The sequence below is a fragment of the Lampetra fluviatilis genome, chromosome 30 (assembly GCF_964198595.1).
Source record: "Lampetra fluviatilis chromosome 30, kcLamFluv1.1, whole genome shotgun sequence".
NCBI classification, from domain to species: Eukaryota; Metazoa; Chordata; class Hyperoartia; order Petromyzontiformes; family Petromyzontidae; genus Lampetra; species Lampetra fluviatilis.
The window spans coordinates 4,391,080-4,407,343 of record NC_136304.1 but is presented as its reverse complement, the minus strand read 5'-3'; positions in this window follow the sequence as shown (position 1 = coordinate 4,407,343).

Sequence of the window (16,264 nt, the reverse complement as noted above, 5' to 3'; positions counted from 1 at the left end):
CGTGGCATTGGGGGAGGGGGGGGGCTATTTTCGCGGTGTTTCATTGAAAGGGTATTTGGCTGTTATGATTTCCCACGTGTTAATCCACTGCTCGTATTTGTGGCCGGGCCGCTTCCAGAAAAAAAGAGCCGTTTCGCTCTGAGGGCCTTACCTGGTAGAATAACACAAGTTGTTTAATAGTTTAGTTTTAGTTTTAACTTGGCCCTGTGTAATACTGCGGGGTTTTGCAGTGGTGGGAAATGCGACATCCCACGCGTCACACACCACCGCCGCCCCCCACCCTCCTCCTGCTGGTTTCTCAGGCTACCGTTTGTCTTTAAGAATGTGTGCCGAGGGGATGACTGCGATTAGACCAGGGTCTATTATGTGTACATAAATATGTAGGTATACAATATATCTGAGGTAAATACGTGAATAAATAAACCGAGTCGAGGCACTGTCTAGTACTACCTGCATTAACGCGTGTCTTGGTTCCTGCTCCTCTGCAGGTTGTAAATTATAATGGTAAATTAACTGCAGTGACAATGCAAATTTACTTACAAATTACATGTAAATTACGCAAGAGGCTGTGGTATAAACGATGTAGGCATTACAAGGCATGACTTTGACAAACTCTTTTTTTAAAATCATACTTTCCATGGCGACACACCTATGTATAGTTTTGCATAACGAGTTACTTCTGTCCAAGTTTAGCGTCGGTAAATATGTTGTCCAAGAACTGGACACAGACGTCGGCAGGCCTGTGCGGGGTTGCGTTTCAAATTTGTTTTATTTGATAGGCCTTGGGATTTTCGTGTTCTCACCTGGAAGATGTAAAGGTATCATTGTTTTTCTCTAACGTAAATGGCTGTGTGGTGTATGCACTTTAGTGGAGGGGTGGTGTCACTTCGGACAGTCACCTTGACCAATAAAGAGTCGGCGGTCGAATTATCCACGTGCGTGTGGATCACGGTGGCAATGCGCAGGCTGGAAAGTTGCCTGTAGGTGGCGGTAGTACACGCGGACGGTTGCGTGCCTGCACGATCTGTGGCATTTGCGTGTTCTATTTCTCTATTTAAAGCTTTCGTGACTGCAGGGATTCATCTTCTTGGTTCTTTCGGTAAAGTCACGTAGAAGGGAAGTAATAAAATAATAAAAATAAAACATAATACAATTATTCTCACGACGTTTTAGCCACAACGCAAGCAGCCGTCCTCATTCTTCACCTGAGGACGGCTGCTTGCGTTGTGGCCGAAACGTCGTGAGAATTATTTTATTATTTTTATTATTTGATTACTTCTCTTCTACGTGACTTTACCGAAAGAACCAACAAGATGTTCTATTTCTGTTGCCTGCGTGCGGGTTTGCTCCGAGATACTCTGGTTTCCTCTCGCATGCACATCCACTCTACAGAAGGGATTGGCGAGAAATGTTTCATTGCAGGACTCCCTTGATGGGGGAACAAAAAACCAGACATTTATTTTTGTGACATAAAATAAATGTCAAACAACTACAATTTCTGAACCCCCCCCACCCTGATGAAAAAATTATACGTGCTTCGTGTGAAATATTTTTACAAAATTGTCGTGGGTGCCAACACGTGACTTGCGACGTGACATCTGGTTTCTCACGCTTTGGTTTCTGTTGTGGTGGCGGTGTTGTTGAAGCGGTACGACCGAGGAAGTTGAGACTGCTCGCAAAGTGGAATATACGCTTATCAGATCTACCAAACATTTTCTATCACAAAGGCACAGTGCTTTGAGCGTTGCTTTTATCAGCATTGAGGCTTTCAGCATTGTGTGCATGTCTCCTGGTTTACAACCTTGCAGAGCCGGTGGTGTAAAATCCACGTTCCTACAGCGAGGGTGAGCGAGTCTCTCCTATAGGACAACCACCTTTGACTTCCACCGCACAGTGGTACTAGTTTTATGAACCCTGTTGAGATGATGGGCTGAGAGTGTCACGAAGCAATGATGCATTGTGGGAAGATCATCATTGTAAACGCATCAATTTTGAGTAATTTAATTGATCGTTTAGCGCCGTGGGCACAATGCATTTTTATCAGCTCTATTGGTACCCAGCAAATAAGTTAACGTTTGAAATATTTTAACTATGTCCTCTATCAATTTGTCAGTAGATAATTGTACTTGAGTCGTATGTTTGATTTTAGTTTTATTTAAAAAAATTAAACAATTTATAGCATTCTTAATTTTCCAGGGTGACCACAATGACTTTTACATGGCCAGATTTGTCCTTTTAAACTACACACCTCATGCTTGGAGAATCATTTACCGAATCATGAAGATATAAAAGAGCATTCTTTGGTCATCCTTTGCGCAGCGTTGATAGCCTCATTCTATCTCATTTTAATGATCTGTTTAAGCTGTCTGCAACATTCACGAAAGAAAATTCCTTCGTCGATTTGCCATGCTTGGTGTTTCCATGCTTGAACCTTCCATGGTGTCTTTCACTTGATCTAAACAAAACCAAACACTGTTATACATCCGTCAGTTTACTGCTGTGCGATGTAAAATGCTTTGAAGAGAGGAAGGAAAAAAAACTTGTTTCGATTTAAAGCTTTCGTGACTGCAGAGATTCATCTTCTTGGTTCTTTCGGTAAAGTCACGTAGAAGGGAAATAATAAAATATAAAAATAAAACAGTAAAATAAAATTCTCACGGCAGCGCTGTCTTTCCGACAGCTCTGTTTCTTCACCTGAGGACGGCTGCTTGTGTTGTGGCCGAAACGTCGTGAGAATTGTATTTTATAGTTTTATTTTTATTATTTTATTATTTCCCTTCTTCGTGACTTTACCGAAAGAACCAAAAAAATTTACTGTTTTGATCCAAACTTTATTTAAAGATGCGAGCATTTTCCTTTTATTTTTGCTATATCTACGGCGCTGTGTGTGCTTAGAAACTCGAGCCGGCGATGGCAGCTTTAGGCTTCATCAGCAAAACGCAGGTGATCGTCGCATGTTTGGGTTACCATGCTTTCCATACCGGAGAGGCCTTGATGACATCAGCTGCCAGGTTCTCGGAGAACGACCGCGTGTTAGACAGCCATCATCTCGTCAACCTGCCCACGACGATCTGTTGCCAATTTAGCTATCCACTGTGGAGTGGATAGCTAAATTGGATGTCCCATTATAAGCGCCCCCCCCCCCCCTCATACGAAAGAAGGTGGTTGCAACCAATTAACTAGCGCGCGTAATACCTCGTTACATAAAAGTGGTGCAAGTGCCTGAGATGGTGACTGATGGAACGCATTGTGGCGTTAAGTGTCGGCATATCGGTGGGAAAAACGATGGGAGTGCGCTTCTATTTGGCTTATGGCGAAGCAATGGCTATGTTTAAGCGACAATTTGGACTTTTGATTTTAGCAGCGAGGCCGTCACTTGTGCTGTTGAGAACGTAATCCAGTGGGAGATAATACTACTAATAAAAACACGTGGCATTAAGGTTTTCTCCACGATCTCAAAGAACGTCACTTAATCGTGGCCAACACCCAAAGCCGTGGAGTATTCTCACTTCTGTATTAGGTAGACGACGTGATACTAAGTTGGTAGTGGCGCAAAGGTGGAAATAACAAAAACACGATCATCAATAATAATGCTCTCAACGGGAAAAAACTACAATCGGCGACGTTTTGGGCAATGATCTTTCTCCATCTGCTCTACAGAAATACCGTTTGCCACTGTCCCCTCTCGTATAATGTTACCTCTCTCGGGCAGTGGTTATCGACGAACGTGTTAAGTAGCGTAATTTTTCATGACATCGGTTAACTGTGAAAACCCACACGTTTGTCACTGTTAATTGAAAAGCAAGTTGGAAGGCCGGACCGGGGGGGGGGGGGGCATGGTTGTTTGCCGCACTGAAAGCCACCCTTGAAGCTCTTGCGTTGATTCTGAACGGCGTCGCTGGGGACGATGGCTGGCCGACCTTGTCTCGAGAACGTGAGCCGCGCGCGCCGTGAGTGGCAGGATGTGTAAATAATGTAACGGGCCCTCGTGACGTCACGCTCGACGCACGCGCGCACGTCGGGTGAATTGGAGGCGCAGCGTCTACACTAACGCACTTGTGCACGTACACAAGAAGACGCTTTGTATAGCCCCCCCCCACTCCACTCCAACCGCCACCCCCCAGCATCGTTAGCAACGTTAATCCCATCGGCTTTAATCGCATGTGAGCGCGTGCTTCGGAACAACGGCACGCGCGGCACGGGTCAATCCGGGTGAAATAATCGCGTGCGGCAGAATTAACCCGCCGCACGGATGGGCGAATGGTTCCCCGCGGCTCTTGTGAGCGGTCTCGGGCGGTATACAGGTGCACCGCGAGAGGGGGTGGCTTAGATGTGAGGTGGAGGAGGGAATTATGAATTTACTCCACCGGACGCAAGCAGGTATTTTGAAGGACGGGCCATTTTTATGTCACAACTGCCGTGCAATAAATGCACACGCGGAATCTTAAGGCGGAGGGCTTTGTGAGTTTGGTTGATGTACGTGTGTAGGTGCGTTGCCGCTTGCTGCTACTGTCGGTGTGACGACTGTCAGTGCATTGTAGGTTCACGACCACATCTTTTGGGGAGATCGGATAACGTCAAACACTTGCACTCGGTGAACTTACCGCGCTTTGGTTCGTGATGATGAGCGTGTGTGATTCGACGTGTGATGTAGCGGTCACTGGAGTGGTTTCGACATAGATCTGAACCAGGTTAACGTAAAAGATTCAGATCTTAGACGAACAAAAACGTCTTTCAATTCACATTTGAGCGCGCTGGTATTTTTTTTCCTCCACGTGGGCAGGTTAAATGATTTCCGCCTCTGGTTTAATGTTTTACTCCTAAGGTGACGCGTGGCCCTCTATCTTAATACGCGTCGCTGCTTCAGAAAGCGTAATTGGCGGTGTGTGTGTGTGTAATTAAGTGTAATTAAAATATTTTGCAACAAGATGCAATCGCTGTAGTTTTTTTGTGTTTTCTCCAGCTGAACGCAAGCTCCGGCCGGCATTCGACAGAACTGGGCACGCTTGGTGTGTTATTTCACCATGAATGGGAAGTGGAAACACGCAAATTAAAGTTCCGTCACGAACCTTAATCCTCACCCATGTTGCTGCCTGAACCGTGTATAGTAAGTCCAATTGAGACCCAAGTACTCTTTCGCTTACGACCATTCACGCGGTGAATTCCCTGCCGCGTACTCCAGAGTTTGTGATGTTCGTTTACTGCACGGTAAACGAAGACGGTCACCGCATGGCGCACTTTCAGGTGTGCTTCTGCGGACGTTCTGGAACGCTCCTCTCGATATTAGGAAGCCACCGGGACTATGCACTTTAAAATCTCGATTGAAAACTTATCTCGTTAGAGCTGCATTCTGTGTTTAGTTTTTTGTTGTCTTTCCTCTTCCGTACCTTCGATTAGCGCTGTTGTCTGCGTACGGTACGAAATAAGTTGAACATGCGATGTGTGAATACGAGACGGACAGCGAACCGACACGGTGAGATCCTGGGCAAGGAGCACTCGGAAGAGAGCAGTGCTAATGAAGAGGAGATGGGAGCGATGTAATCAAAGATGCTTGTGGCAGTTCGGTCGACGGATGTCGACTGCACACTCGATTGTGGGCTGTGGCGCAGGAAAAGGCATTTGAAATAGGTTTCATAATGATGTGCGGGAGTTTATGCACGCATGCTCACATACAAAAAAAATGAAAATGATATCCCATCCATTTTTGAAGAATGCGTCATTGGGTTTATATTGTAGGAAACATGTTATTACAAATATACATTTTGCGTTTTTTTTCATTAGAATAGGTTTTTATTTTAATAAAATATAACTTAATTCAAATAAATGCCATGCTCTGCCATTTGTTTTTTGTCCAGCACTTTTGTTGCGCACAAATAGGCCACGTCATCTCTAAGCATTTCTACATTTACGTATAGGTCAGCGCATTTGGTTAGCCTGCAGTGTGAACTTCAAGAAAAAAAAATATCCAGAGCACACAACTCTTAAAAATAAATTATTGGGAAATTTCTTGCCTGGAGGAACGGGGGGGGGGGGGGGAAGTATGACACGCGCTTGTCCACGTTCTCGAGGCGGAGTGACGAAAATCTGCCACGCTTTCGGCACATCCGCTGGTTGACTGCTCACGACCTCCCAACGGAGCGTGCAGAATTTCTCTTTTTTTCCAAGCGGTGACGCAATCGTGGAAAAATAAAAGCCAAGCGTGGCCATGGACCACGCTTGGCTTTAAAGGCCCTCATGAAAAATGCATGGGCCAACGGTTAAAAGTTTAACGTGCCTCGCAATCGATACATCTCCACCCTTCTCCCCACCCCCGACTAATCCTCACGACGACCTCAGTAGGCTTGAGGACGACTCGATCGAAAGCGGCGTTCTTCATTGCGAGGCCCTCACATGCCCCTGGCGGCCCCTGGTGGCCTTTAGCGCGGCCTTTGACGTGCGGGCCCCGACAATACACAAATGATGAAAACACCCCCCATCATCATCATCGTGGTTTTGCTGTCAAACCCCCAATGGTGTCAAATGTGTGGCGGCCGCTCACACTGATGATGTCTTATCGGGGAAAGTGCCCCCCGCCCCCCTCTGACAATCAGTGAAGAACACTGAACTAAAGTATTTTGAACGTGTCAGCTAGAGCTGGGCTCTCGCATTATTTCTCTGTTAAAGTCATTGATTGCTCTTGATTTGAATTGATTGCTACAACGGTTATCGGTTCGATTACTCGACTCGTTGAACAACACAAAAACACCCGATCAAAGGTATCACTCCACGCTTTATCCACGTCACGGTTGCCACCTCTCCAGGTTGTCCCAGGATCGTCATCGTCGTGGTTGTCAGTTCCATGTTTTTTTTGTACCGCTGAAGTGGCGATCCTATTTCATGAGTGATGGCATCAGCACAAGTAGCCTTGTCACGATGGACATGGCTTGTTAGGGGGGTTTCTCAGCTTCTGAGGGCCAGGAGTGGGGACGGCGAACATTTATCAAGGCATCCGAGTAATTGACAAGCAGTGGACTACAATTTTAAATAGATTAATAGTGTTGGTCTACTCATCGTCCCAGCTACAATTTCTACAAACATTGACTCATCAGTCTTTTTAGTTTGGCCAGTGGACGAAAACTGGGGATACAACGGTCCGTTACTTTGATAATTAAAACTAAATATAATGTGTAGGCCTTTGTAAATCCAATGCTGAATGAATGTGGCCTCCCCATACCGTGTCAGTCATGGGGGGTTTGCTTGACCATTGGGTTTTTTTTTAACCATACTTCACCAGGCAGGTTGATGTGGATTTGTGAAATGGGGGTTCAAGGGTTGAGGGTTCAGAACCGATGTCAACTCAAGTTGACCGGCTTTCGAACACACATCGCTCCGTCTCCACTGCACCACCAACTACCTATTGCTTTTCGATTTAAAGCTTTCGTGACTGCAGGGATTCATCTTCTTGGTTCTTTCGGTAAAGTCACGTAGAAGGGAAGTAATAAAATAATAAAAATAAAACATAATAAAATAATTCTCACGAAGTTTCGGCCACAACGCAAGCAGCCGTCCTCAGGTGAAGACCTGGTCTTTAACCATACTTCACCAGGCAGGTTGGCAAGCACTTGACGCTGCCTCCCCGACAGACCTGGTCTTCACCTGAGGACGGCTGCTTGCGTTGTGGCTGAAACGTCGTGAGAATTATTTTATTATGTTTTATTTTTATTATTTTATTACTTCCCTTCTACGTGACTTTACCTATTGCTTATTTTCTTTTAATTAGTAACTAACGATGCATGTGGCTTTAACGCATTAATACATATTAACAGAGCGATTATGTATCTTTCTCTGTGCCGCGTTCTCTCTCATAACGTCAGCGGGCATGGCCTTCAATCCGTGGAGCTCTGTCCCATTTTATTCACTCGAGAAAGTTGGTATCAGATTCTCCCAGTTGCATCCGCTTGTTTTTAATTGATCGTGCAACTTCCTCGGCTTCTTGTGCCGACGATTTTCCCAGTCAAAAGCAAGTTTATATTCACTCCCTTGTTTTCTCCTTACGTGTCCAATACATCTACAAGTTGTCTATCTCTAGTTATTCTTATTGATTTAGTTGTATACCCTGCCATTCTTCATTACATTTATGTACCTCAAGGCCCACCTTTAAGCCTTGGCTTCAACAAAACCAAACAGGGTAACTTTTGTTTTACAATTTGTCTCCGGTAATTAATAGGAGTTCAAGGGCATTTTATGTTTTTTTTTAATGTATTGTAAATGTTTAAAAAATATATTTAAAAAAATAATTTCCGAACACTTGTACGCAACTCCCTCCCCCCTCCTCTTCCTCTGGTTGCTTTTGTCGCGTTTCCGATTTTTTTTGTCCATCCTCAACTGAGCACCATTTCGGCTGTGTTCGTGACACAGCTCTGCGGAACGGGGATTTGTGACCGCAGCGTTTTGTCTTTTTTGGCCGGCGGCGGTGGGGGGGAGGGGGGTGATGGTCCCCCCCCCACCCCCCCGTCACCAAATGCCCCCCGCCCCCCCAGCTCGCGTGGATGTTTTAATGGCACTGAATGGGCCCCTGTGTTTGAGCACGTAGGCAAGCACTTGAGCCTGCAACGTTCCCCTTTTTTCTATATATACACACGCGTGTGTGTGATATATATTCCATCGCCAGCCGCTGTGTAAACAAGGTCGGCTCTCAATTGTTCGTGTTAATCGACACGACACACGTTCGCTGCTAATACGACGGTGCTATCTTTTTTTTTAAATAAAAAAATGGGCCCAGCCGACTTTTTATTTTTCATCACGGCAACAGCTCAGACAGCTCGCGGTTTTGCCTCCGACCGAGCTCTATCCGTTTCATCAAATCTGTCTATCTAACAACCGTGCAGTTGCCGTATTATCTTGTGTCCGGTGTCAATAATGTGATCGTAGTTTTGGTTACACGTCTACCAGATTAACACGCAGTAGGGCTTTCACGACCAGTTTTATCCATAATAGAGGTTTTCTTTTGGGTTAGATCGCGTAAATATGAATGCGTCTTTAAACCCGCCACCACCCGACACAGCCAATTGGTTAAGTTTTTCACATAAACAAAACACACTAGGAATTGGCACGTTCTGTTTACGTGACAAACCTTACTAATTGGCTGTGTCGGGTGGTGGCCGGTTTAACGACACATTTATATATACGCGATCTAGCCCAAAAGAAAACCTTTATCATGTGCCTACCAGATTATAAGACTTATCCCCAACGATCACTTTACATACTCTGGGTTTTGTTGGTGGTGAACGGACGGAGGTAATCTAGAGAATACGGGTTGTTTATTTTGTTGGGTTTTTCCCCCCCAACTTTCTCCTAAGTGTAGTAATTAACGAGTATCTCTGCTCACACTCAGAATGTCACTGCCCGGCAGGCTCGGCGGGAGGGGAGGAGCGGGGGTAGGAGGAGGGGGTGATCGGATCGGAGGACGGGGAGGGGCACGTGGGGGGTGGGCAGATTGCTCTGTTGACTTCGCTGACTCTCAGCACGCGGGGCGAGAGAGGTGTTCGTCATCGTACATCGCTCGGCGGTGGTGGGGCGGCAGAAATTAACCCTTTCCCGTTCCGAGACGACTGCCAGTTGCAGGGTGGGTGTCCTGTTCGCCGTCGAATCTCGGAACGCGCACGCGGTTCAGCGTTTCATTTGATTTAGAGGGGCGTAGCGCCGTTGTTTTTAAAGACATTGTACTCACCGCAGAGAAGTGTAGGGACACGACTGCACTCTATGATAGCTGGCGCCAAACTGTGCCACACGCCCTCCTGCATGGCCTTGTACGTCATCGGGACGGAATCGGAAGAAAAACTAGCGATGTACAAGTATGCACAAGTACGTCATCGGACCTCCTGTTTACCAGGCGAGGTAGTTAACATATCACCACCGTTGCACGCTTACCAGCGAACATTCAGTGAGAAATTAATCCCTGCCCGCAGGGGTTGAGACGCGGACTCTGGTGAGACGATGGCACGGCTGTCACCCCCCCCCCCATCCCACATGCCTCCCCCCCCAACTCTTCTTCTATCCTCATATTGTGCACCGGGTAATTACAAATATTCATGAGGCTTATGAGTAAATATCAAGCACGCCGAGGGCCACCTGAAATATTTAAAAATGTCACCGACCCCCGAACCCAATTGCGCGATCCGCGCCGCGGATTGAATTTGGCGCCCGCCGAACCGAGGGGACGGCGGACGACGGAGCCTCCTGGGTACGGCGACGAACCGCGGGACTTACAAACGCAAAAAATCGATCCGTAATGTGGGCGACGTTCCGGGGGCCAATGGCCCTTCTTCAGCAGCACATCGGTCGGTACTCGAGAGGCCAGAGAGGCAGAGCGATTCCAACAAAAAACATCGCTCTGGGCTGACCGATATTGTATGTCTACGTTCGTGTGCATGTTGAACTTCTTTCGCAACCGTACGTAGACAGCCGTGCTCATCGGAGGTTGCGGGGGAAGGTCACCACACCACGTGTCGTGAACTGCAACAGTGGTCCTACTTCAACGAACGCGTTAAGCCTTTGAGTTTTTAAAATGTTATTTTGAAGGAAGGTCTTGCTTGGAATGATCAGTTGTTTGCTAGCAATCGTAACCATTTAATTTATCCAGGAAATTATAATTATCCCACGAACATGAAACTCACTTGCCGTGGGCGTCGAGTAGGTTCAAGTTCATTTATTAGGTATAGCCCTGTGAGCCATTCGGCTCTTGAATCGGGTGCAACCGCAACAAACAAAAAACATGAAAAAAAACATCTTAAAGTGACTATGTGACTAAGTGCAAACAGAGAATCCAAGAAAAGACAGCAAAATATTGAAGAAAAAAAATTCACTGTACACCAACGCTGTGTGCAAAAATCCCAGTGGGATGCAAGTCAAACAACCAACAACAACCACAAGACAACTTAGATTAAGGCCATCAGTCTAACTCTGCACTACAACAAACAAACATGGCTAAACCAATACACTTTTCGAAATCACCAAAATAAAGCCATGAAAGCAATGAAACAGTGATCATAGGAACTGTGACGGAATATTCACAGTAGGTGCCCTGGTTCTGGCTCGCCTGTAGAAGGCGGTACAGCCAGTGGACTGACGCCATCTGTTTCGGGATTGAGTGTTGCCCCCTCGCACGCGTGGGTTTTCTCAGGGTGTTCCGGTTTCCTACCACAAGTGTAGTGACAGAGAAAGGTCACTACTGTGTCGGCCCGTACGAAGGCTGGGGGCCCCAAGGGGGTGCCTGGGGGGTCACGTGGTGGAGGGATCCGGACCCTCCCAGAGGTGGGGGAAGTGAGGCGTGTCCTGGGAAGGGAGGCGTGGCCTGAAGAGAGCCAGCCACGCCGGGGCGGAGCCAGCCACGCCAAACCAAATATAAGCGTGGTGTGAACGCAGAGCGAGGCTGCTGTTGTACTGTACTCCAAGGTGAAGACATCTTCGGTCGTCAAGTCCCGAGTCGTCGTCCTGGGCCAGGCAGGCCGTTGCCTGCCTGGTCCAGTCTGTGTCGTGTTCCAGAGTGTTAGTGAGTTGAGGAAGGTGGTCACCACCTCATGTAGAGTGTTATATTATTTACCGTTTAATAAATAGTGTTGCCTCCAAGTTGCGTGTGTGTGCACCTAATTCGGTCTTACTACATTTGGTGTAGAAGTGGTCATCGAACTTTCACTGATTAATTTGAAGAAGCTGTACCCTTCGCTGCCATGGTGTAAAAGCTGGCAGCGAAGTGCAAGACCCAACCGGAGGTGCGGATGGACGGTGTGGGTTGCACCTGGCCTCTCCCTGCGACGACCCCGGAGTCCGGGGCCCCGGTGATGTGCCCCGGGGGATGGGCAACTGCAGCCTGCATGGGAGGAGGCTGCGGGCCCGGGCTGGTCGCCATCGACGGCGAGTTGGAGCGACGTCGCTCGTCAACTCGACCAGCTGCTGGTGGCAAGGGAGTGGCCGGGTGTTGGTGAGTGATGGCGAAATTGCAAGATGACGCAGCTGTGGCGTTCGCGCCGTTTCGGCGGTGCCGGCGTTCCTGCCATTTCACTGCGGCGGCGTTCCCGCCATTTCAACGTGTTGGCGTTCCCGCACTTCCCACAGCCGCGTTCCCGCCATTTTCACCGCGGCAGTGGTTTCGCGGTGGCGGCGTTCCCGCCTTTTGCGCTTTGGGTGCTGCGCCGGCCTGGCGGCGCGCCGCTGCAGCCCTGTGATTACGGGCCTCCCTCCCCACATTGAAGTAAGAAGAGCGGGGGAGGGCATCGGAGGTGAGAGCGAGAGGGGCCCGTGATTGAAGAGAGGGTTTCGACGTTGGAGACACTGCTGGGAGGGACTTTTTCAGTTTGACTCTCCGGTTTTGTGTTCCCCGCGGACGGTTAAATACGGCGTCGAGATCGGTATTTTCTGGGTGTAGTTAATGATTAATTCGTTGTTGGTGTCCCGAGCTCCGTTGATATGCTGTAGGTTGCCGTGTTAACGACTCGTGTTGTTACATCGTTTTGTTGCGAAATCGCCATTGTTATTGTGTATACTGTATGGAGTTTCGCTCGTGATTGTCACGTGTAACTGTAAGAAACTTTGATCGTCATTGTTGCCAAGGTACAGACCGTATGGAGCTTTGCTTGGAATTGTTAACAGTGTAGGGACTGTTGGGTACTTGCTTGTGATTATTTACTATGTACGGATTGTCTGGAGTATTGATTGTGTGTGTTGCCATGTGGGGACTGGATGGAGCATTGCGCCAAATGATTCACTGTACGAATTTCATATACTGCATATACTGTATTAATCAATTTGGCGATTCTTGGGGTTTGTGTATAGTTTTTTTGCTCTCAAAATTCGAATGCCCTGAGTCCCATAGTTAATGTTGAAGGAGATTTTGAAATGACAGGTTCGATTTGTTTCAAACTCACTGGTTGGTTCCTGTCCGTTGTTGCACAGATGATGTCTTTTGTGCGAGAATTCTCCTTGTGTTCTACATGGATCGGGGGTGCGTTTCCGTTAATTGCCGTCAAATTGCGTTGCTCTCCACTCGGTTGGTACAGCTGCATGCTGCAATGCGAGTCTCGGAGATGATGTGTACGGATACGGGATGTGAGGTGTATTGTTGTGACCCATTGAATATTCGGGATCGTCACAAATTGTGCGTACCTGTTCGGCATTGGATCAGTTCTGTGGGGGATCATAATTCAAATTGTATGTGTTGTGATGGTGTTAAATTGCGATGGTGACATGCGGCCAGGGATTTGGAATTGTGCTGCTGGCTGTCACCTATCTTGGGGCGCAGGTCCTGACCAGGATGGCCCAGTGAGTGTTGCGTGTCTAACATGAACGTTGTGGTCCCGTCATGCAATGGCTGACGGCTTGACCTGACAGCCCGGAGATTGAAACACTCCGTGGCATGTCTAGCCTAGTGGGCTGTGCGCTCACATGGCTCGGAGAGTGTGGTCCCGTCATGCAATGGCTGACGGCTTGACCTGACAGCCCGGAGATTGAAACACTCCGTGGTATGTCTAGCCTAGTGGGCTGTGCGCTCACAGGGCTCGGAGAGTGTGGTCCCGTCATGCAATGGCTGACGGCTTGACCTGACAGCCCGGAGATTGAAACACTCCGTGGCATGTCTAGCCTAGTGGGCTGTGCGCTCACAGGGCTCGGAGAGTGTGGTCCCGTCATGCAATGGCTGACGGCTTGACCTGACAGCCCGGAGATTGAAACACTCCGTGGCATGTCTAGCCTTGTGGGCTGTGCGCTCACATGGCTCAGAGAGTGTGGTCCCGTCATGCTATGGCTGACAGCTTGACCTGACGGCTCGGAGGTTGAGACCCTCCGAGGCGCGTTGAAACAGTGGGTTGGAGATTCGTAAGGTTCAGGTGGAGTTGTCCTGTTACGTTGAGACTGTATCCCTCAGTTGTTAGGGTGCATGTTGTGCAGTGAGTGAACGATGGGTCGTCTCAGCTCGGTCGGTACAGCTATATGCTGCGATGCGAGTCTTGGAGAGAGACTGGGTTAAAATCCCACCGATATGGCCGACGTGTGCTACTGGTTGTGACGCCGCGTCGGAAAGGCGGTGGGGTGGTAACATGGAAATTCCCCCCCCCGATATGGCCGACGCGTGCTACTGGTTGTGACGCCGCGTCGGAAAGGCGGTGGGGTGGTAACATGGAAATTCCCCCCCCGATATGGCCGACGCGTGCTACTAGTTGTGACGCCACGTCGGAAAGGCGGGGGGGTGCTAACGGGTGACTGTCATTGCATGCGTGATTCTAACGGGGGGGGGGGGGGCTGTGCTGGAGCGTAAGTGGGTTAGCCAGTTTTCATGTATATTTGTTGTTAATTCCCCGTTTTCTATGCGGTTCCCTTTTACCCTCGTCGATTCTGTATATATTACGTGATTGTATTTCTTATCGGTCGCCGGTCATTTATTGATGTTGTTGGTTCGGAGGCACACCTTTTCGATGTTTCACAGTTGTGTTACAGCCGGGGACGGCTGTGTGTTTATACAGGGGGGGGGTGATGTAGTGACAGAGAAAGGTCACTACTGTGTCGGCCCGTACGAAGGCTGGGGGCCCCAAGGGGGTGCCTGGGGGGTCACGTGGTGGAGGGATCCGGACCCTCCCAGAGGTGGGGGAAGTGAGGCGTGTCCTGGGAAGGGAGGCGTGGCCTGAAGAGAGCCAGCCACGCCGGGGCGGAGCCAGCCACGCCAAACCAAATATAAGCGTGGTGTGAACGCAGAGCGAGGCTGCTGTTGTACTGTACTCCAAGGTGAAGACATCTTCGGTCGTCAAGTCCCGAGTCGTCGTCCTGGGCCAGGCAGGCCGTTGCCTGCCTGGTCCAGTCTGTGTCGTGTTCCAGAGTGTTAGTGAGTTGAGGAAGGTGGTCACCACCTCATGTAGAGTGTTATATTATTTACCGTTTAATAAATAGTGTTGCCTCCAAGTTGCGTGTGTGTGCACCTAATTCGGTCTTACTACACAAGCATAATAAACGCTCGTAGATTTTCTGGATATGCCTTAACATGAAAACTCAACGCCTTACGCCAATTATTGTGAATTTCCAAGATAAATTAACTCGAGCTGAGATTATTGATCGATTCCACCTCTTGTGGTCGATTCTTTAAAAATTGGCGGTCACTCCCGACACCCTATCCCTCCCGAAGGCGGGAAACCGCCGACAAGCCCCCCCCCCCCCCCCCCCCACGTGCGACGCGGCTGGTGACGCCGATGATGCCAGCAAGATCCGCTCATCGCCTCCCGTCCAGCCATGTTCCGTGTTATCCCATCAGTTGAGTAATCGAACCGATTATGACGATTATTGTCAGTAAGGTAACCAATTACCTGCCCAGCTCTAAAACGAACTCTGACTTTGAACCCAGCTGGCTGACCAAGCAGGACACACGAGACATTGCTCGGCAAGACACGTGGACAAATTAATAAAAGTCGCGCAGGCGATTGACATTTAGTAGGTCACAGTCCATCATGTGATCCCAGAAACGTCCCATGGGGGGGGGGGGGGGGGTTGGGGGGGGGGTGATAGGGCGGTGGGGAAGGGGGGGGGACGCGAAATGTCAAGCTTTTGAAATAAAGTCCTACGTTATTGTCGCTGTTTTTGCGCGTCCTGAACACAATTGACCTTGACCTAAAAAGGGCAGCACTAGCCGCGTCATTAAACAATTGGGTCATTTTCTGCCACCCCCTCCCAGATGTCTGAGAATTTCATGCAACAACAACAAAAAACTCAACGCATTTGTCAACAACACATTGCAGCCTTAGTAAGTAAATGTAGAAGAGGCGACGTTTCGGGCAAAGGCCCTTCTTCGTAGCCATAAATAGAGAGGGCTGAGAGATGGAGTGGAAAGGTTTGGAGGTTGCACCTTGCACCATGGAGTCTGATAATTATAATAAAATTGTAACAAACGTTAACCGGTGAACAGTTTTAAATTTGAATATGAATCGTTAGCCATTCGTAGCTATTGAATAACAGACATATCTTCCGATCATAAAAAGTGTCCTCGTAAATAAACTCATTTGTGTTCAAAGTGAAATAAAAAAATGTTGCTGGCACATTGCATTATGGGTAGCCCTGTTGCAATGAGGTCAACAAAACCGGCATTAGTATAATCCACTTAGTGATGCATTAGTGTGCCCAATAATCATTACAATAGGATTAAAGAGGCTCCAAATACATGTTAGGATCAAAGGAACGTTAAAAGGTAATTATATTCCTGAGAATATGGTAATTGTTTCAGCACAAGAGGTCATCCATATCTAAAATAAGA